The following is a 24,541-nucleotide window of genomic DNA, read 5'->3' on the forward strand; positions in this document are numbered from 1 at the left end:
TTGATAAGCACACGGATATGGATTATAATTCACGTTGAGCATTGAGTTGTTATGTATTAGTATTCACTGAGCTTGACTCACTCTATTTTATGTTTGTTTCTGTAGGCACTCAACCTGGGGATCAACCTTCACTTGTGGCTTTTGTTACCCAGTTGTCAAACCCTAAGTATCTAAGCCCTTAGATGTTGATTGTTCAAGTTATGGAGTTTTGCTAGTTTTAATTTGCACCCTAAATGTCTGTTAAGATCGGCGTATATGTATGTGTACATAGCTATCTTCAGGTGCACGTCACTGTATATTTAACTGCATGATGTTCTGTTTGTGATCCTGGCATGGTAGTGGTAGCTCAATGGATATATTGTTATAATTATTATTTTTTTTTGTTTGCTATTATATACTATTAAATGCTTCCGTTCAGGCCCCGTAGATTATATTCATCAGGTTTTATGTCCGTTTTCTGAGGTGGTCATGCCCAAACTTTTAGAGGCGAGTTCTGGGTGTGACATAATCAATTCACGCATGGAGTTACAACACCTCAGTTTAGAAGAAGCTTTGAGGATTGTTGAATAAATATTTGTTTTCTTAAGTCCATTTGATTGGGCTAATTACATTGATAAAGAGGTTATCTTTGCAACTTGGTAAAGTAAATGCCAGCCAAATAGATGCCAGGTCAAGTGCAAATCAATGACACATAGACCCTTTGAACTTCTTTTGACTAAAAATCACCATAAGAATTAAGACCAACCAAAAAAGATTTTTTGAGGCTTTATTGTTGTGGATAAGTGGTTTTGGAAATACTCTTCTGATCCTAAGAGACGCTAGTGATCCTCTTCTAGTCACCTGAAAAGAAATAAACACTCCGGTCGGGGGTGCCGGAATTAGCACTCCGACGGGCAAGTCAGTCTCACACTCAAGATTGCTTGTATTCTAAGTTAAGCACAACAATTTTCACATACCTCTTTCTGGCTGATGTCTCTTCTATTTATATCCTTTCCTCTTTGGGCCTCGGGATTAGATTCATTTCCAACCTCCTATTTGGTACATTTTATAATAGACCGATCTTCACTCGGCCCCTTGCTTAATCGGCTATTTGGCCGAGTAGGGTTGGATTTGAGCTTTCGAGCCGATTGACGAGTGCTTCGAATCTCGATTCTCCCAGATTCGATTATCCGGAATTACTACGACTCCCAATACTCGGCCCCCACAATTGCCCCCCAAACGCTCCACTAACGACAGTTGGCTGGAGTGTTTGGCTTCGAACTCAAAAAGCCAGAGTCGAAATTCGGCGGCTGACAGTATTCCAACTCAAATGTCTGTACACACGCTTCTCGGTTATCATTTCAACTTCCCACCTCCTCGTACACTTCTATTTATTGTGATTTAAAATTTTGACGTTTTTTCAAATGCATACACGCTTTTAGACGCCCATCGCTGAACTGCCTTCCGAGCTACCTCTGTAACTTCGTACTCTTCTCTATCTCCTTCGCCTCTTGTAAGTTCTCTCATTCTCTGCTTTGAATCTCTTTCCTTGCTTTATTTTTTGGCTTAGCATAATCCTATTGACTGGGGGAAATGACGAAACATTAAAAAGATCTCCTCTCACCGGATCGAATTTCTAGCTTCCGACACCATTTTTCCATTCCTGACAATGTCCGTCTGTCATTTGTGGTAGACGGCACCCTCGATATGGAAAGGGCTGATGAAACCACGATCGACTTCCCTCTTCTATCAATCGCAGAGGGTGGGATCCGTTTCCCCCTTCACCCACTCCTTAGGGCCATGCTTTGCCATTGGGGGTTAATCCCTTCTCAATCCAACGTCAACTTTTTTAGGATTGTGATGGGGATTATCGCTCTAAATCGCCGCCTTGGGCTTAACCTTGGCATTCCCGCTATTCGGCATTGCTACGCCTTGGCCAAGTCTTTTGGTCGACACGGGCATTATTTCCTTACGGCCAAAGACACCGACTATCAACTAGTGACTATGCTTTCCAGCTCTGGAGCGAGTCGATGATGTTATGGTCGTCATCCAAGGAAACTGGAAATTCGGCGAAGGCGAGGATCGCCTTGATCGTATTCCTAGACAGAGGGGCGAACCAGGTGGACAAATATCTTCTTTTGTTTATTTACTTGTTACACTTACAAAACTTCATTTTCGAGACCTCATGGTTTTGCTTTTGTAGGAAACGATTTGAAGAAAGTCTTGACCTCGACTGACGACGCCGTCCTTTCGGAAATCAAGACTGCGCTCAAGTATTTCGACCGACCGAGTTTTCAGAAGCAGGAGAGGGCGGCCCACATTCTGCTCTGCTATGAGCCAACTTATATGACCTTTTCGGCGGCGGAAAATATCCCAATTCCGAAGGGCGAGGAGTTTCTTATTGCCCTTATCTTGACTGATTTCAGAAATTTGAGGCAAGTCGATTGCGAGGGATCAGATTCGGAGTGACCGAAAGTAGCTGAGGCCGATGAATCAGAAGAATCCGAAACTGAGGTTAACGAGGCTTTGAAGTTAGCATTTGAAGAAGCCGGCTTCAATTCGGCTGATCCTCTATCCACTTCGGGTCGAGAGGACCGTTCACTTGACGATATTTTTCACGGTATGGAGGATCTTCCCGGCGCGTACCCAGAAGATATGGCTGGGTTGAGCCTCACTAAACTTGCCAAGAAGACGAACGCGAAAAGGATGGCCGCGCGGCGAAGGGCGGAGGAGATTCGGGCTGCCGAATCTCATCCCAGTCCTCCTTGCTTGTTATTGAGAAGGGGACGGCAAAAAACGGAAGTACAGAGGCGGAACCTTTTGCACAGGCAAGTGTAGAAGCTGAGCAAAGGGTGGAGAAGCGCCCTGCCGATGTCGAGGCCGGCTCAGAAGAAGACCGCACCGACAAACGACCTCGTTTGGAGGAGTCGGATGTGATTGTTCCCTTTGTTGTTCAGCCCAAGATAAAAAATACGCCGATCTCCTCTGATGCTTCGGTGATCAGATATCCAGCGGTTGCACTCAGCTTGGTGACGTCCGTTTCACTGCCAGCTGACAAGGCGGCTTTTTGGGCAGAGCCTGATCTGGTTACAATTGCGTTGGCCGCGCAATCGGCTCTTTTGGTATATATCTGGACTTTGATTTTTTTCTTTATGCAAATATTATTTCGTTCTTAACTTCCTGTCTTACAGGCCGTCGGGAGGATAACCGACATGGGCCGTCACTATCACGAAGCCGTCGAGCTAATTGGCCATTTACAAGCGGTGGTTGAGGGCCAAAGGAGTAGGACGCAGACGAAGGGTACTCGTACCGAGGCCGAGATGGAGAGAGCCCGCAATGCTGAAGAATTGAGGTCGGTCGCCAAGAAGAGGGCGGATGTGAGCGATGACGCGCTTAAATTGGCCCAGGAGGCGATCTCTAAATTGGAGGCTGAGTTAGAAGAGATGAAGGCGGCGAAGGAGACAGCCGACTGGAAGGTTTCCAGCACATTCGATGCTAGGAAAAAATCTGCTTATGATGAATATATAGACGAAGTCCCCAAATTTGAGAATCGGGGATTTAAACACGGCTGCTGATGTGACATTGGCTACGCCAATTCCATACGAGCAAGTGGATGTTTAGCCGCTGGAGTCTATCCCCGATGGCTAATTTGGATGGCTCTTGTTTTTGTTTTAGGATTTGCGTGTAATTTTCAGCTTTTTATAACTTTTTATTTTGTAATTTTCATATGTAAAATGGTTACAATTTGTGCCCAATTTACTTAATGAAAATTCATTTTTTACTTTGCTGTTACGAATGAATGGAATTGTTTGGTTACTGTTTTGGATAAAAATGTTTTGTATACTTGCCGACTAGATGATTAGGACATTTAAAAAGTTAAGCCGTTTAAAAAGCCAAAAATCAGTGCATGAAATGGCTGTGGCACATATCAATCGGCGTGAGGCCAAGGTACTCGGCCGATTAGATTAATAAATCTGCCCTTGCCCCCAACCAGTGCAAGAACTCCAAGGCATTCATCTATAATTGCCGTTTAGATAACTAGGCCGTTTAAAAGCCAAAAATCAGTGCATGAAGTGGCTGTGGCACATATCAATCGGCATGGGGCCAAGGTGCTCGGCCGGTTAGATTAATAAATCTGCCCTTGCCCTAGCCAATGCATAAACTCCAAGGCATTCATCTATAATTGCCATTTAGATAACTAGGCCGATTAAAAGCCAAAAACTAGTATCCGTCGTTTGGAGAGTAGCGTTAATGAAATTGCCTCGGGGTCGCTGCAAGGATTAGAAATAAATGGGATGTGCTCTTCGCGCCATTAACAACAGAGAATGTCGAATAGAGTTTTCTTCAACAGCAGAGGCGAAGGTCGAACTTTGGCTAAGCTTGACACTGCAATGAATCGCGGTAGAGAAACCACTCGTGCGGGAAGTGGGGCGTCCAAAGAATGGGAAAAACGTCAACCTCCAAGTCGTCGTAGCAGATCACCCCGAAAGGAGAAACAACAACGGGGAAGCTCTCTGCGACCGTTGAGTTTTGCAGTTTTCGTGGGGAATAAACCGATGACGGAGGCGGACTCCATTATCAAGGACCCAGGGGTGGCGGTTGAGTTTGCTCGACAGATTTTTCCACCGGAGGTCTAGCAGTTGATGGTTGGATGACAGGATTTTGACGTATTTCGAGAGGGCATCCATGGGGTGGTGAAGGGGCTGTACACCGCCTACGAAGTCGGCATGCGCCTGCGCGCCGTGCGGCAGGAGATAGGGAGGATAGACCAACGGATCCACCATTCGGAGGCTTGAGCGGAGAAAGCCGAACGCGAGCTTAGGGAGCTTAGGACGGCTAAAGCCGCCGAGCTGCATGCGGCGGGTCAATCTAACTCGATCGTGGACGAGAGGGTGACCCAACGGCTATTGAGTCATGCCATCGCCGATCGAGATACAACAAGCATGTTTGTCGTAGAAAATGCGAGCTCCGAGGGTTATGAGCATGGCTTTCATGCAGGCCGGAAGGTTAGGATCGACAAAACGAAAGAGAAACTTGCAGAGGAGGTCTGCCGCTTCTAGAATCGGGGCTTTAAGCACAGTTGGATCGCGGCACTTCAGGCTGCAAAGGCCCTTCGAGCAAAGGGGGTCGATTCGGCGTTGCCGCGGTACCGAGGTAATCATTTACCCTTTTCCGCCTTTGAAGTCGAAAAGAGCGACGATGAGGGAGACGCCATATAAAAATATTCGTTGTAATGTTCAAGCGCGGATTGCGTCGAAAATTATGTAATTACTTGTCGAGTGAATAAAATGCTTCATTTTTAATATTCCTGTTGCTTTATAATTTTTTCTTTGGCGTACTTATATTTGCATGTTTTGTGCTTTATTGGAGAAACATTGTTCGAATAAATGGTTTTTTACCGGCTCGTCATAATGGAACACTTCACTAAATATTTATCCAGCATGCATGTTACACTGCCCAAAGACATTGTGTTGATAAGGCTTCGAATTTGGAGACTTTGGCCAATCGTGATATCCACGATGGGCACTCCAAATCCGGAGGCTTTATCGGCCCAAGGACGTCATGCGCCGATGGGGCTCCGAATCCGGAGACTTTTTTCATGCGGTTGTGCCGGCTCAAGTTAAGTAATCATTTCGATCTGAATGGATTTTGTCGGTTCGACACAAGAAAGCACTTTTCTTGAAGTATTTATTTGGATCCAAATTCAGGCTTCGAAACCAGGTGGTGACGTGCACCAGCGGGGCTCCGAATCCGGAGACTTTGACTGGCCGATCGTGATATCCACGAAGGGGCTCCGAATCCGGAGACTTTATCGGCCCAACGATGTCATGCGTCGAAGGGGCTCCGAATCTGGAGACTTTGATTGGCCAATCGTGATATCCTCAAAGGGCGCTCTGAATCCGGAGGCTTTATCGGCCCAGCGACGTCATGCGCCCAAGGGGCTTCGAATCCGGAGACTTTGAATGGCCAATCGTGATATTCACGAAGGGCGCTCCGAATCTGGAGGCTTTATCGGCCCAGCAACGTCATGCGCCGAAGGGGCTCTGAATCCGAAGACTTTGATTGGCCAATCGTGATATCCACAAAGGGCGCTCCAAATCCGTAGGCTTTATCGGCCTAGCGACGTCATGCGCTGAAGAGGCTCCGAATCCGGAGACTTTGATTGGCCAATCGTGATATCCACGAAGGGCGCTCCGAATCCGAAAGCTTTATCGGCCCAGCGACGTCATGCACCGAAAGGGCTCCGAATCCAGAGACTTTGATTGGCCAATCGTGGTATACATGAAGGGCGCTCCGAATCTGAAGGCTTTATCGGCCCAACGACGTCATGCGCCGAAGGGGCTCCGAATCTGGAGACTTTGATTGGCCAATAGTGATATCCACGAAGGGCGCTCCGAATTCGGAGGCTTTATCAGAACGCTTTATCAGAACACTTTTCAACAAGAATCCTTGTATTACAAAAGTGCAATTCGTACATGGCAAATCGTTTAAACCTGAAATCATTCCCCACAGGTCGGGTTTAATGATAAAACTTTCGCAAGTGCATTGAGTTCCAAGGCCGTGGAAGACTCCTTCTTGACATATCTTTCAATCGATATGCCCCTGCTCCTGCGATAGAATCTATTTGATGGGGGCCACCCCAATTTGGACCAAATTTTCCATCATCCGACTTTCTATCAGCTGGAAGCACCTTCTTCAGGACCAATTCTCTTGGTGTGTAGCGGCGGAGCTGAACTCATTGATTGTACGACTTTGTCAGCTGTTGCTGGTACCGTGCCATGGAAGCAAGGGCACGGTCTCTTCGTTCCTCGATTAAAATCAAATCCAAAGCCAGCATCATGTCATTTTGGCCCGTATAAAAAGCTTGCGACTTAAGAGTCAGGAGGCTGATCTCCAGGGGTAAGATCGCCTGGTTTCCAAAGCATAAGGCAAACAGCGTTTCTTTAGTTGATCTCCTCAGCATTGTTCGATGAGCCCACAATACACTCGGCAATTCCTCGACCCATTTGCCTTTGGCTTTCTCCAGCCTCTTCTTGATGCCGTCCAAGATGGATTTGTTAGAGGCTTCGACTTGACCATTGCTTGGGAATAAGCCAGCGTAGAAAAATACGGCCGGATACCATACTTGTCGCATAGTACCATACTTGTCGCATAGTTCTCGGTAAACACCACAATCAAACTGGGTGCCGTTGTCTGAGATAAGGGCTCTTGGAATGCCGAATCGTGTTATGATGTTCCTCCACACAAAGCGCTTAACATCAACATCTCGAATGTGTGTTAATGCCTCCACTTCGACCCATTTTGTGAAGTAATCTGTTACGACGATCAAGTATCGCTTGTTCCCTGGGGCCCTCGGTAGTGGTCCTACGATATCAAGCCCCCACTGGGCGAACGACCCGGGACTGGTGATAGAATTCAGCTCTTCTGCAGGCAGATGGGTTAATGAGGAGAACTTCTGGCACTGTTCACACTTTTTCGCATAACACTCGGCATCCGCTCTTATTGCCGGCCAATAATGCCCCTGCGTTATAGCTCGATGGACTAAAGAGCACCCGCCAGAATGGGCACCACAACTGCCTTCATGTATCTCAGTCAAAAGCTCCTCGACTTTGTCCGGGTGCACGCATTCCAAATATGGACCAGAGAGGGATTTTTTATAGAGCCTTCCTTGCGGATCCAAGTAGTATCGCATGGCTTTGTTTCGCAGCTTGTGCGCTTTTTTCTTGTCCTCTGAGAGTTGCTCAAAAGACAGGAATGGAGCAATGGGATCCATCCAACTTGGGGCAGATTCTATAACGTTGATTTGGACTTCCTCCGAAGGGCTAATGCTTGGCTCCGGGATGAAACCTACTTCGATGGTCCGTTTAATCTCTGAGTTGATGGCAGAGGCTAGGCAAGCCAAGGTATCTGCGTGGGTGTTCTAATAACGTGTTATCTGGTTCAACTCATGATTGTCAAATTTTGACAATAAGGAATTGGTCGTTTTCATGTAGGCTGCCATGCGGTCGTTCCTTGCTGTGTACTCCCCTTTTAGCTGATTGATCACCAGTTTTGAATCACAAAACACAAGCAAACGCCGAGCACCAAGAACGTGCGCGTTCCACAAACCGGCTAGAAGCACTTCGTATTCAGCTTCATTATTTGATGCTTCGAAGCCGAGCTTGACGGCCTGCTCAATTATTGCGTCGTCGGGAGACATGATCACAACTCCCACTGCCCCGCTGATTAGATGATCCATCGCAATACTACTCCCAAATATCCCCAACATAAATCCTCCAATTCAGCTTCGGTCGAATTTCATCAGACTTGAAGTAGGCCAAGCCCCCAGTAAATTCGTTAACAAAGTCGGCAAGCACCTGCCCCTTGATTGAGGTTCTGGGTAGAAACTGAATATCGTACTGGCCGAGTTCCAGAGCCCACTTTGATACACGTCCAGAAGCTTCTGCACTGCGTAGTACTGACCGGAGGAGATAGTCTGTTAGCACCCCAATGCTATGCCCCTGGAAGTAATGCATCAGCTTCCACGCCGCCATGACTAGGGCTAGGATGAGCTTTTCTAGCGGAAGGTAGCATGTTTCAGCGTCAACCATTGCCTTGCTCACATAATACACTGGCCGTTGCTTTCCCAGCTCTTCCTTTATCAGTACGGCACTGATGGCCTGGTCAGAAACTGCTAGATACAAAATGAGCGAGTCACCAAGAGAGGGCGTTGCCAAGAGTGGTACTGAGCGGAGGTAAGTCTTAAGGCCGTTGAAAGCGGCTTCACATTTGGCGGCCCATTGAAAAGTCTTGCCTTGCCGTAGTGTATGAAAGAATTGTCGGTAACGGTCTGTGGACCGGTTTATGAACCTGTTGAGCGCGGCGGCCATCCCTGTTAACTTTTAAACCTCTTTTACTAATCGAGGGAAGCTGAGCTCCAGGATTGCTGTGATCTACCTTGGGTTAGCTTCTATTCCTCGGTGGTTGACAATATATCCCAAGAATTTGCCAGAGTCGATTCCAAAAGCACATTTGGAAGCGTTCAGCTTCATTCCATATTTTCGTAAAATGCCAAATGTTTCTTCAAGATCGACTATATGATTCTGCTTTACCTTGGACTTGACCACCATATCGTCAATGTACACTCCCATTGTGCGGTCGAGTTGCTTTTTGAATATGGTGGTGACTAGTCTCTGGTAGGTTGCCCTTGCATTCTTTAGTCCAAAAGGCATGATCTTGTAGCAATAGGTTCCTTTTGGGGTGAGGAATGTAGTTTTGTCCTGGTCCTATAGATGCATGGCAATTTGATGGTAGCCTCTGTAGACATCAAGGAAACTCATGCGCTGATGACATGCTGTAGCATTTACCAATTGGTCTATCCTTGGGAGAGGAAAACAATCTTCGAGGTAGGCTTTGTTTAGGTCTGTGAAATCAATGCAGACTCGCCAGGACCCATTTTTCTTCTTCACAACCATAGTATTAGAGAGCCATGTGGGGTAGGTCACTTCCCTGATTGCCCCTGCATCAAGTAGCCGGTCAACTTCTTCAACGACGGCGGCAGTGTGCTCTGCGGCTGATCGCCGGCTTTTCTGAACGACCGACTTGCACTTAGGGTCAACATTCAAACGGTGCTCTAAAACAGATGGGTCTACGCCTGACATTTCATATGGGGTCCACGCAAATATATCAAGATTGTCGAGTAGGAAGGATACTAGCTGTTGTCTGTCGGCTTGATTTAAGGAGGCGCCGACCAGGAAGAACCTCTCTGGATTGCCATCAATCTCAACTCAGTCTAGATCTTTCGTGGCTTTCTCATTTGGGAGTCGCCCGACAGCGTCGAGGTTATCTCGATCTGGCACCTCAATGGAATTAACGTACAACTTCTTTGGCGTCTTTCCGGAGATGAGATAACATGCTTGCGCCGATTGTTGGGAACCACGAATCTGCTCAATGTCGTGTTCTGTAGGGAAGCGTAGAAGCTGATGATAGGTACTCGGGACGGCCCGCATAGTATGCAACCAAGTTCGCCCCATGATGAGATTGTACGGCGAAGGAAGGTTGACGACCAAGAATTCCACATCCACTGTTCGGGAGCCCGCTCGAACGGGTAGTATGATTTTTCCCAACGGATATTCTGGATTTGCGTTGAAGCTGAATAGTGGATAAGGAGCCGGAGACAGGTCTGATTCATTGAAGCCAAGTTTGATGAAGGTCTTGTAATACATAACCTTCGAAGTACTTCCCTGGTCTATGAGAACGCGCTCGATGGTAAATCGGTTTACGCGCAGTTCAATGACCAGTGGATCAATGTGGGGGACTGTTATGCCGATAAGATCAGAATCGTCGAAGGTGATACTCGGAGCTTCACGTGGCCGTTTTGCCGGCGTGAGTTGCTTTTGGGATACTGGGAGTGATTGAATTGTATGCACGGCTGGGGGCGTTGGCAGGCTGTATATCATATGAATGACACCAAGCGGAGGTGAATCCTGCCGAAGTACAATTGTTTTGGTTACGCTCTTTTGGACATGTTGCTGGGGCTGACCATCTAGGACCGACTCCTCAGGGTGGTCTGTCATTGCATAGCCACTGTCAGTGTCACGACCGTGATCTTTGCGATATTCACACCGCCTATCCCTTCTTTTTGTGTCGGGAGGTCCTATCATGTTTTACGGCCATTTGAAGAATGACAGGGCCCACCTTATATGCGAATTTTCTTCGGAGGAATTGGGAACTTCAGATCGTCCTTTCTTCTTGGGAACCGGGGATAATAAGTCGGAGTCGCTATCAGCGTCGTGTTGTCGAGCTCGAGATCGTCAACCACCTAGCTTCACAAGTTGTTCCGGGGCTTGGTGTACAGCTCGTTTGGACTTTTCCACCGCCGAGGCCAAATCCTGACGGAGACGTTCATTTTCAGCGATTTTGCTTTTCTTTTTCCACGATCGCTTGCGTTGCTTCATGCTCCGGAGTTGAAGGGGAGGCGCAGTGCAAAGCGCATCTGGCAGGGATAATCTCCAGTCCATGCGTGTTTGTTGGAGTGAGGTCGTCTCTCTGCATGGTATAATCAGTGACCATTGGAGGGTCCTCCGTCATGTCCGCCATGGATATGCTTGAGTATTCCCACAGACGGCGCCAGTTATGGAGAAGTGGTTTTGGAAATACTCTTCTGATCCTGGGAGACGCTAGTGATCCTCTTCTAGTCACCTGAAAGAAATAAACACTCCGGTCGGGGGTGCTGGAATTAGCACTCTGACGGGCAAGTCAGTCTCACACTCAAGATTGCTTGTATTCTAAGTTAAGTACAACAATTTTCACATACCTCTTTCTGGCTGATGTCTCTTCTATTTATATCCTTTCCTCTTTGGGCCTCGGGATTAGATCCATTTCCAACCTCCTATTCGGCACATTTTATAATAAATCGATCTTCACTCGGCTCCTTGCTTAATCGGCTATTTGGCCGAGTAGAGTTGGATTTGATCTTTCGAGCCGATTGACGAGTGCTTCGAATCTCGACTCTCCCAGATTCGACTATCCGGAATTACTACGACTCCCAATACTCGGCCCCCACAATTGTGATAACAAATCAGCTAGCAATTGTGCTCGTAGTCTAGAAAACATGAAGGAGCAATGCACCAATTGTTTACTTTTCCATCCCTATTGTTACAAGAATTTCGCAATTTCTTTTAATATATTTTTCTTAAAATGGCAAACCCCTTTATCCAACTAAGCATTCATAACATTCAACATGTTCAAGTAATTAACGATTGAGAATTTATTAACATCAATAAAAGTTTTTGTTTTTGTTTCCAAATATTTCATACACTTTCAAATCCTTTTGTTATTTCTCATGTTTTTGAAACGTTTGAAAAAGTTTCCAATTCTATTTTCATTTCCAACCTAACCGAAAGAATGTACTGAAACGAAATTTTGATCCTATTAGAGAAGACGGGAAAATTATCACATTTTAATAACAACAGTTGATTTCTTTAACGTCAATTTATAACCCAAGTTTGACATCACATATGCACACCCCTACAGTACCACCAAACAAAGTACTGGTCAAAATTAACAAAAAACAAAAAATAATGGACAAAAAAAAAAAAAACTTGATCATAACAATTATGTTGATGATTATAGATAATGGGCTTACCATTGTAAGAAACATCAATACACGAAAAAACTAATGCATAAAATGATGACAAAAAAAAAAAAAAAACCTACTTACTGAAGCAAATGTAAAGCCTAGAGTATGAAAGACCAAGATACCTTATATCCAACGTAGTATCTGCAGCCCCAAGCATACAAATAATTCAACTTCAACAATGTTGCAAAAACTCAAATAAGGATGTAGCCCATCTCACAGCATAAAAACATACTTCACTTTGTTCCTTGCAAAATGAAAAATGGTTTACATTGGGGATCAAGAAGCTTATGGTGAAACCAGATTTGTGTGTTGCAAAATAATGACAAAACCATCATCCTAAATTCAAAGAGAGGAGTCAAACAACAGATACAGAAGGTGACTAGACTGTAAATGAATTATACCAGTTGAGAATTTATCAGCAGAAGTGCCTCCAAATCCTTGAAGATAGTTGTGGGTGCATCCTGATACTCAGGCACGAAACCAATTAAAAAAGAATTCACTATGAAACAGAGAAAGAACCAAAACAAAAAGACCAATTCACTTATACAGTGCAGAACAAAGCCAGAATGTCGAAGTAAATAGTACACATTTACATGTAACAGACGACAAATACATCTATATCTTTTATTAGAAATTTTATTCCCTTTCATGTAATTGAGCTTACATGAAAATGTTTAATCAATACAAGCAGAAAAGAAAATTGTAAACTATATCATAAACAAAAAGGAGTGAACTGAGATACAGAAAAGTGAATTGAGATACAAAAAATTGTAAACTATATCTTACGAATAACAAAATTTGTACCTTTTCAATACCCTAGTTTCAGCAATCCCTAATTTCGAAATTTAAAATCCCAAATCTGAAATGAAAACCCTCATTTATGTGATACAAACTTGAATGTGGTTGTTTGCTGAAGGTCTTCCTCGTTTTGCCAGTGGTGTACTGTTGGCCGTTGTTCGTTTGCTTCCTCTTCGTCGTCGGTCTTCCTTCGGAGTTCGGCTGAGTGAGAATTACAACTGTGTTGTGTTGGATATCATAAAACGGCTTTCGTAAGTTCAAAGGGAAAATGAAATAGATTTTGTTAAAAATAAAACGGCTTTCTGAAAACCGTTTTCTAATAAGGCTTTTCAAAAACCGTTTTATGATAAAATTATTATTTTAGGCAAACAATATTTATAAATTGGGAATTTTTTTTTAATAAAAATAAAACCGGTTTTACAAAAACCGTTTTCTATAAACTCAAAATTAATTACACGTTAAGTAAAAACGGTTTTCTGAAGCCGTTTTTATAAAGGAAAATTTTATTATTTTTTTATTCATCAAAAACGGCATTGGCAAAATCGTTTTATAGAAAACGGCTTTAGCAAAACTGTTCCACCCTATATTGGGAATAAAGTAAAAAACACACCCTAGAGTGGGGCTAAAATATTGAGAATGTCACTGTCAGGGAAATTGGCCGTGTGATGTATAGCGATCCCGGGTTTACCCTTGTTGTACAGTGATCCGGACATGTGTTCGTGGATGTTGGTAGTTGTTTATTATCTTGTTTGCATCCTTTTTACTTCGTGTTTGAGTTATAGGATGTGTTGGGCAGGTTTGTTACAGGTTGGTTGAGTTTAGAAAACAAAACTAGTTGCCCAGATTTTGACCTGTCCGCTCGAGCGGGGGTGTTGGCGCTCGAGCGGGAATTGCACCCATCCAGTATTTTCTGTGCAGTGTTGGACGCTCGAGCGTGGTATTGGTCGCTTGAGCGGGGTTGTGTGAGTGCCGCTCGAGCGGGGAGTTGGAAGCTCGAGCGAAGACCTGGTTCTGTAAAAGTACTGGGAGTGTGTATCCACCGCTCGAGCGGGATTGTTGACGCTCGAGCGGGAGTCTGTGAGTGACGCTCGAGCGGGTCGACTGGGTTTAAGTTCCGTGTTTTGACTTTTCAAATCACTTTTTCACTTTCTCTTCTCTCTCCTACTTTTCCAAAAACACCATTGTTGAGCCTCTCACTCTAGAACTCTACCTTCTCTCTAGGTTTTGATCTAGTAGGAGTGATTTGCTCACCTTTGGCCTTTACAAAAAAGTTGTTGATCGTCGAGGGCTACTTTTTAATCTGAAAATTTCGAGATTTGGAGCACGTTGGGTTTTGTCTTCTTCTCCCTTGGAGCTCCGAATTTGAGGTAGGGATATCCTACTCCTCTCTATGGATTTTGTCTTTAAATTTTGGTATTTTGAGATGTTGGGGTTGGTTTGGTAATCTTGTGAAGATTTGGGGCTTTTGTGTTATTTTACAAAGGTTGGGGTTTTATTTATAATAAACCTAGATGTATGTTTGGTATAGAGAAATGGAATAAATGTTGAATCATTGATGAAAATGGGACCTAAGGGTTGAAATGGTAATTATGGAAAATGACCTAATTACATTGTTGATTAATTGAGATAATTAATTGTGAGAAATGAGGAAATGAAATGGAATTGTTGAGATTGGGAATGTATGGGATTAAAGGGTGTAGTTGGATTGTTTATCACACACCGAATTGAAATGTTGATTGAATATCCATTTGTGCATTTATTTTCTGCTTAGAAATAATTGCTTTGGGCTATCGGTGGAGGATAGTCGTGATTGTTGTAGACAATGCATGATGATTAGGCAAACGGAAACTAATCAATGGAATGTGTCATGGAATTTGACGGTTGATAGAATACATTAACTGTATGTATTGAGTGATTGTATATAGAACCAATGTGTTTGTATACGTTATGTATAGAGGAGGAGATGGGGGATGTACTCCGCGGTTTAGGGGAAGATGGGGGATGTACCTCTAAACCGGATAGTGTTGGGAGAAGATAGGGGATGAACTCCGTAGATATAGCTCATATGCTTGTCTAGAGAAGTGAAGATAGAGCTCATATGCTTATCTTTGTGAAGTGTTGATACAACTTATATGCTTATCTGTGAATATAGGATATTGTTGTTATACATATCTGTTGAGAATGTGGATATAGCTTATATGCTTATCTGTGAATGTGGGATATAGTTTTTATACATATCTGTTGAAATAATGATAGAGCTAACATGTTTATCTGTTGAAAAAGAGAAAATGAAAGGTAACTTGGACTCATAAGTTGTATGACATAAATATGTGATTTATGTGAATGTATCAGTGTTGGCCATCTATCAATTGCTAATCTTTTAGTCATTGTTCATGGTTGGTTTAGTGTATTTCTACTGGGCTGTGGCTCACCCTATATGGGAATATCATTTTCAGGTACAGGTAGCATGCCACCTCCAAGGACATAGCTTGGGAGGCTAGAGGCGGACATACTTTTGTCGTTTTATTTTTGATGTATTACATGTAAATTCAAGCCAAGGGCTTAATGTGTAAGCGAGTTAGTACTCTCTTGTTGTAACCAAGTGTTAACTTGGAAAGCTGTAAGCCTTTAGGGCATTTGCTTTTGTTGTTAACATGTAATACTTTTTGTAATCAAACCTTAATAAATGGAAGAGTGTGGAACTTTTACATATCAATGAATGCCTTATTTGATGGGTTTAATGTTATTATTTTGAGGGCGTTACATGATGAGTTAGTAATGGGTGCATGTTTGTACCTTGGTCTTGGAGACTTTATTTACTCAAGAGAAAGAATGAAATAAAGAAAGAAATGAAATCAAAAGAGGGAGATGCAAGTGTGCTCTGGAAGCAACCGAAAGAGAGAATGAGAGAGAGAGAGAGCGCTTCGTTACTTATATATATATATGTCTATATATTGTATATTGTGGTCAATCTGCTGGTGCAAACCGTGGGAAAAGAAGAAAGGAAGAATAAAGAAGAAGAGGGTTTTGTAGGATACTAAGATTGAAGTGAAAAATTATGGAAAATTCATCTTAAGGTAAGAAATTCCATTCTCTTTCTAGTGTTGTTTAAATAATCTAAACATAAATTAATTTAAGATGGATTTTGAGAGGATTAAAAATAAAGATTTGAAGATTGATTATATAAATTGAAAGAAATTGCGTATTCTTGTAAAATAGAGTTAGGTTGAAGAATATGAGTTATGATTCTTTAAATTTGTTAAGTTTGAGTTTAATTTTGAGAATTATTCTTGAATTGCGTTATATAAATTACATGCAACAATGATGTATTGAAGATTTGATCCATGCAATGGAGTTAGGTTCAAATTTATGGGAATTAACTTAGAAATTAATCACTTTGGGTTTGATTAGTTGTTTTAACATGAAATTGAGTTTCAATTGTACATGCATCATGAATTTTTCAAGAGTTTTGAAAGTTTAATTCATGTTTTAAAATTTGAGGGTTTGAAATTGGGTTTGATATGGAGAAAATGAATTAAATCTAAATTTGGACAAATTTGGGAATAAATTATAATTTATATTTAAGAATCAAAAAATTAGTTTGATTTTGATTTAAATTTCTTACTTGTAAATATTTTTGAAAGGGCTTCATAGCTTCAATCTATATTTTATAAAACAGAGAAAGAAGAATTTTGAAATTATTATATTCCTGGAATTATTGGTTTTAATCTTAATGATCAAAGAGATTTTTGTATTAGAAATTGGAAAACTAGTCATGGGTTCATCTTTATTTATGAAATTACATGTTTAAATTGGTTCATGCAAGAGCCTAAGTTTTGAAATGAAGATTAATAAGCTAAGAATCAACATAAATTAGTTGCTTACAGCATGAGTCATTGATTAAGTAGTAATTCATTAAGAAACCAAGTAAGAAATCGATCTATTTGAAAAAGAAGGATTTAGTAATAAAAGAATATATGAAATGAGAACCCGGTTTATTTGAGTAAGAAAGAATAAGTATAGTAGAACTTCGGGTTACTTAGACAGAAAAAGACAAGAAAAGTTAAGTTTGATCAAGAAAGTGATATTGTGTTTCAATGTGTAACTGTTATGCGTTTGTGTAGGTCACGCGTTATAGTCTCTCTGATCCATTTCTGGAGCTATCTATGAGTAACAATGTTGTAAAGTTATGTTCAATTATAATTATTTTTTTTCTAGAATAATTAACTGCACTGCTTTCTGAAATGATATTGTTTACTGAACGAATGTTTGTCCTATTTCATGAACTGTACTCGTGGCATCCATAGCAACTGACTGTTACTGTTACTGCTGCTGTTACTGCTACTGTTACAGAGATCTCTGTCAGTTCCAATTCTTGGAACTACTGTTTACTATATTGATGGCCATCAAATGATTGTTCGGTCTTTAAGACGTACTGTATTGTTTTGCTATTGGATGTACCATGTATGACTGCTTTGATTTCATTATGACTCTGAAATGTATGAGATACTGCTCTGTGAACTAATTCACTACTGAAACTAACTATTTAAATTGTTGTAAGGACATCATTCATTAACCCCTTTACATAATTGTCATTCACTGGGCTCCAGCTTGTTGTTTATGTATATGTATGTAGGTGATCAAGTGCATGACCCGGCTTAGAGGCGTTTGCTTGGAATCTGTTTTTGTCAGCCAACGTAAGTGCCTCCCGTGGAGATTCCGAATATGTCAAGTGGTCAAGGTTATGTGATTGAGATTTAAGTTTTTATTTATTCTGCATATAGGGCTAAGTCCATTTTGTCTCATATGTATATATGATGACGCAGGAATGATGTGATAATACATGTATATAAAAAAAAGTTTAAATATTTTCTGTTTCATGTAAGTCTCCACAGCTCAATGGACGATGTATGTTTGTATTTTGCTTCTGCTAGCCCCTCATATTATGTATCCGTTTAAGAGGCCTTCGGTAATCGTAGATTACTGGCCGGTCATGATACTAAACCTATAGGGGCGGGTTTGGGTCGTGACAGTATAAATAAGGTACCAAATTGTCACGCCCCCAAACCGCCCCTAGTAGTTTGGTGCCGTGATGGCCAGTAATCCGTAATTACCGAAGGCCAACTTTCAAAATCACACACAATCAGAGTATAAAATATGGGGCTTACAAGTGCGGAAGCAATATATATACATATACAGAATCTAAATAGTCCATGAGAGCCGTGCATAAGTCCGATGAAATGACATACATCCTTATAAAGTCTTACAACTTAAATACAATAAGGAAATGAGATACAAAACACATCTTGACCAAAAGGCTTCTCAAGCCGACATATACAAGTACAAATGAATGATAAGCCGAGAAGCATGATCTTCAAGATGGTGCAAAAACGCTAATCCAAAACATGTCGGCAATGCACCCAAAACACATCGGCAATCACGTCTAGGCCTCAATGCCTTCTTGTTCATCACCTACATATATATAGAGAGGGTGAGCTTGGATACTCAGTGAATGATATTAGAAATAAAGGTTTTGCATGATTGATATCCAAGATTTCTTTCAAAACAATACATAGCATACTTTACAGTCAAGGGGAAAATCAAGTTCATTGCCGGCCTTTCAAGTTCTTTGGATGTTATTACATCTACTTAATACAAGAGGGTGATGACATCCCAAGACAAGAGTGCAGTTGCATTATAGTCCCCTGCAGCTAAGGACTTTCAAGACAAGAGTGCAGTTGCATTATAGTCCCCTGCAACTAAGGACTTTCAAGACAAGAGTGCAGTTGCATTATAGTCCCCTGCAACTAAGGACTTTCAAGACAAGAGTGCAGTTGCATTATAGTCCCCTGCAACTAAGGACTTTCAAGACATGTCATCAAAACAAGATAGTGTTTAATATACAAGTAGGGATAGTCATTCATGCTAGATCAAGTACTTTTCAAAACAAGGCAAGACGAGATTTATGAAAGCAAGTGTAACATAGCTTTATTAAAAATACCACTCACATAGTTTCTTCACACGTCGGGGTCGAGACAAGCCCAAGTCCTACAAACACATGGCAAAGCCTATTGAATGCACTTTCAAACAAGTTTCGTATGTACACAAATGGTTTCGGAAAACATGCTGGGCACCAACCAGGTCTAGGCCGAGGTTCCACACCTCCTCGCCGAGGTGTGTTCCCGAGGGCCACATGCAAGGAAAAGAGGTCGGGAACCCTGGGTTTCCCTCTGCTCTTGAGAAACATGAGTGTGAAAACATGAAAAATATGAATGCTCAATCATAATCTGCCATCACAAATCTGGGATTTTCGTGCTATGAGTTTGAAAACATGGACCTGGGTACCCGTACTTGGAATCCTTGCGGGAATAAACACAAAAACATGATTCTTTATGCAAGTTTTCGGATCAAAACAAGACTTTCTTGAAGAACACATGAATGTCATTTTCTCTTTCTAAAATCGAACTTCAAAACGATGCATGGCTTACAAATCATGTCCGATCATGCAATGCAATAACATGAACATATAGAACAACAAGGGCGGATTAAGAATCTAACCTTAGAACACGGATCTAACGGTTCGATCTTTAGGAATCAAGCTTCAAGATCTACTTCCTCACTCTAAAACTCTTTCTTCCTCCTAGAGCTTCTCTCTCTACAAGGCAAGGTTATGATACTAAATGATAGTTTTCTATACCCGGTTCTGGGGTTAACCCCTCTGCTGAGACACGTGGCGGCGTCTGGTTGGGTTCTACCTGAAAAGGTGGCTGACAGGCCAGACAAAGCATGGTGGAAGGGTGTTCAACAAGCAAAGCGGTATGGGCTCTCTGACGGGGCAATAACATCGGCTAACAACAAGGCGTACCTAACACGCTACACGGAATGGCACTCCGGCAAGGAATGACATCGGCTAGCAAAGGACTTCGGCAACTAAGGTGACAATGACCTCGGCTAGGAAGGACAACACTTGACTAAGCTGTGCCACATCTTGGCCTAGATGCGCCACACCTCGGCCTAGGTCATACCACTCCAGGACGAGATCACTTGGGTGCAAGGTAACATCTCGGCTAATGTGGTCAAGGCAAGGACGGAGGTCAACAAGGGGTTCCAAGATACTACTACTAGACTAAGGATGACCTCGGCTTGGAAAAACATCGGCTAGCATAACTCAGGCAAGGCGTAACCTAAGTTTCACATCAAGGAAGGAACAAGACAAGCATACTACACTTAGACAAATCACAAGGCTTCAAAACAAGGCATGAATCACACTCGCTTAAGCAAAACAAGTCACAAACATACACATGCAAAGTTAACAAGTCATAATCATACAGATGCTCATGAACATGATGAGAACATAAAATGGGGGTTCCTACACAAATTTTCAAAGCAAATATTATCGCTGCAAATTCAAGATAATGGGTTGGATAGTTCTTTTCATGAGGACGAAGTCGTCGAAAAGCATAGGTAATTACTTTTTCATTTTGCATCAACACACACCCCAAGCCCTTATAGGAAGCATCATTGTAAATTTGAAATCCATCAGTACCATTAGGCAAAGTCAAAATTAGTGCAGTTACTAACTTGGTCTTTAACTGTTGGAAGGTAGTCTCTCTTTGATCAGCCCAATCAAATGGTGTAGTTTTCTGTGTCAATTGAGTGAGTGGCAAGGCAAGTTTGGAAAAATCTTTCACAAATCTGCGATAATAACCTGTAAGTCCCAGAAAAATTTGAATTTCAGATACATTTGTCGGTCTAAGCCAATCCACAATAGCTTCAATTTTCTGTGGGTCAATGGAGATACCATCTTTATTGATTACATGCCCCAGAAATGCCATATTGTCAAGCCAAAATTCACATTTAGAAAATTTTGCATATAACTTCTTTTCCCTAACGGTCTGTAAAGCAACTCTTAGATGATTTTCATGTTCTTCCCTGCTTTTAGAATAAATTAATATATTATCAGTGAACACAATAATAAACTCATCAAGGAATTGTTTGAACAGTCTATTCATTAAGTCGATGAATGCCGCAGGTGCATTAGTTAGCCCAAATGGCATGAATAAGAATTCATAATGTCCGTATCTAGTTCAAAAAATGGTTTTCTCAATGTCTTCTGCTTTCCTACTAACCCCAAGGTGAAGTGTTCGGGCGAATAAACTTCTTGTCTAACAGTTCCTGAAGTTGAGTTTTTAATTCTTTCAATTCAGAAGTGGACATTTTGTATGGGGATTTAGAAATTGGTTGCGTCCCGGGTACCACATCAATGGTAAACTCAATTTCCCTATCAATTAACTCCCCAGGTAGGTCAGTAGGAAATATATCAAGAAATTCACAGACTATAGGTACCATTCCCGTATTAGCACCGTCTGAAGACTCAGTCAACACACAACACAAGTAGCCCCGACACCTTTTCTCAACAATTTCCTAGCTTTCATAAATGAAATCAAGTATGGTGGAGGAACTACCCCGTTTCTAGTAAAAATAACTCAGGCATGCCATGTGGTCTAAACACAACAGATTTACTCGCACAGTCAATGGTGGCGCACTATTTAGTCAACCAATCCATACCTAGAATACAATCAAAATAATCAATCCTCAAGGGCAGTAAATCAACATATAACGTCATATCACCAATCATAATATCATATGCCGGATAAACATAAACACATATCATAGAACCCCCAGACGGTGTAGGCATAGATAGTAAACAATTCATAGGTTCTAACGGTCTAGTTAATTTCCGAGAAAAAGTATGTTGTTAGACTTATTTATTTTGATGATTTATTTAATTATGTTTTAATTTATTTGAAAGAGAAAAATAGAATCCAAAATTTATTTTGATGATTTATTTAATTATATTTTAATTTATTTGAAAAAGAAAAATAGAATCCAAAATTTATTTTGATGATTTATTTAATTATGTTTTAATTTATTTGAAAGAGAAAAATAGAATCAAAATTTATATTGTCCCATTATTTCTCACCTAAACCTTATCTTAAATGTTGTTGGAATGTATTTAATATTTGATTAAATGAGGAGTTTAAATAGCCCAAAACAGAGGTTCAAACTGCCCAGCACAGCAGCAGTTCAAAAGGTTCAAGTGGAAGATATTCAAATTAGTAATGATGGAGTGGAAGATATTAAATTAGTAATGATGGAGTACAACGGCTATAAACGGCGATAAATTCAAATGAATACAAACGACCATAAACAGCTATAAGTTTCATTATATATACCAAAGCCTCTAATGTATACAAGTGACTAAAAAACCAGAAAATATTCTTTGATCTATAATCACTCACATCTATTCTCTGAAAAATTCTTTGAGAAGTGTTCTTTAATTTTTGTTTACATCATCTTTCAGAAATTATACACTGAGACATATAGCTTTAAGCCTATCTTTCTTGTGTGAGGTTTACAGAAAAACCAGAGCTTCATTTTTATATCTATCTTTGAGAGATAATTCTTGTGGCTTTCTATGAAAGCAAAAACACTTTCTTTTCAACCTTGTAAGAGTGTAGTACATTTAGTGTTCTTGACTTAGAAAGTTTGTGTAAAATCTGTGGAGGATTGCTCCATCTGTGAAAAGGTTGCTAGCACCCTGTGAAGCTAGAGTATAGTGGAAAATCTCAAGTGAAGCTTGAGGAGTGGACGTAGGACGAGTTGAAGCCGAACCACTATAAATTTGTTTGCTTCTCTCTCCCTTATCTCTTTATTTTATTTAAATTGCCATAGCTATATTTCACATTTTCACTGTGCTAAAATCATTAATTGACATAGTTGTTAGAACACTTGTTTTAATTATTTTTATTTCATTAACTATATTTATCTACTGTGCTAGTCGTAATTTTTATTAGGGTATTATTATTTTTATTTGTAAAAACATAATTCACCTCCCTCTTAGATTGCCTTTTGGGTAACAATTGGTATCAGAGCCTGGGGCTCTTGTTTAGATTTAACAATCTTGAGTTTTTGATCCATAGCAACCATGTATTCTACTTACTCTGTTGTAGGACAAGCTAGCAATAGGCCGCCTCTCTTTGATGGTAGTAATTACATTCATTAGAAAGAAAAAATGACTTTGCATCTTCAAGCTACCAATTATGCTTTGTGGCTCATTATCACTAAAGGTCCTAAAATCTCTACCAAGGTAGTAGTCCATATAAGTGTGCCTAAACTTAAGGATGAATTTGATGAGCGTGATTTTAAACTCCTTTAAGCTAATGCTAAAGCCAAGCTTATTCTTGTGTGTGGACTAGTTGCAAATGAGTACAATAGAATTTATGGGTGTATTATTGCCAAAGAGATTTGGGATAAATTTGAAATCACCTATGAAGGAACTAGCCAAATAAAAGCGTCTCAGATTGACATGCTTATTCATGATTATGAACTCTTTACTATGGAATCATTTGAATCTATTTCTGAGATGTTTTATAAATTTACCAATATTATTAATGCTCTAAAATCTCTTGGTAAATCTTATACTAGTGGTGAGCTTGTAAGAAAAATACTTAGGTCTTTGCCAAATGAATGGGAAGCTATGGTTACAGCTATCCAAGAAGCAAAAGACCTAACAAAATTAGGTATTGAAGAACTCCTAGGCTCACTCATGGCTCATGAACTTTCAATAATAGATGGTAGCAAAAAGGAAGCCATTTGGGGAGAAAATGATGGAGTAGCCAACCTGTGTCTCATGGCTCTTGGAGGAGAAGAATCCACTCAAGATGAGGTAATTTCTAATTATGTAGAACTTGAAAGTGCTTTCAATGAATTATATGACATATTTAGAATTGTCTGTGTTAAGAATTCTAAATTAAAAAAATTAATTACTTCTGTTTCAAATGATGTGGGTGTTTTAAAAATGGAAAATGCTACTTTGAAAAATGACTTTGCGTCTATTGCCAATGAGAAAAACATTTAAAAAAACAATATTGAGGATTTAAACAAAACTCTTGAAAATTTTGTGAAAGGAAAAGAAAACCTCAACAAGCTTCTTGGAAATAAAAGATGTATTTTTAACAAAGTAGACATTGGTTTTGATCCTCCTAAACCTTTTATGAGATTAATTGTTCTTGAGACTAATCCCCATGGACCCAAGAAAGTATGGTTACCAAGAAAGAAATCAAGATATTTTGTAGGTGGAATCTCAAAGAACACCAAGGATTTCGAGAGGAAATGCACAACAAGAGTGTTCAATCTAAAGAGCAAAATCAGCTCCTACAAGAAGAAGAATGATGAAATGAAAATCACCAATATGAACAAAAGAGGTAAATGAAGGTATAACTCCTAACACACCTTTAAGCTTAAAGTTCTGTATTCTTTAAGGTGTGATTTGTGTACAATAGGTTGTGTCTAATCATTGCTTCCGTGTAACCTAATTGTATTAAGTTTGCTAAGTCATGTTCTGCTAGTTTCTTTCAAACATTCGTTGAACTCAAAAATGAGAATTATATTATTTTGATGAATGCCTATTAGAATATGAATGATTCATGTATTCATTAACATTTTATATCATGTCATCCATTGCTATGAAAAAGAGATAAGAAGTGATAAATTTTTTGTGAGCATACTTTTCACATCTTATATATGACTTCATACTAATATGTTAATTCCTTTTTTAGTCATATCTTTGTAGAATCAATT

The sequence above is a fragment of the Camellia sinensis genome, unplaced genomic scaffold (assembly GCF_055761805.1).
Source record: "Camellia sinensis isolate YWXY unplaced genomic scaffold, ASM5576180v1 Unanchor4, whole genome shotgun sequence".
Taxonomy (NCBI): Eukaryota; Viridiplantae; Streptophyta; class Magnoliopsida; order Ericales; family Theaceae; genus Camellia; species Camellia sinensis.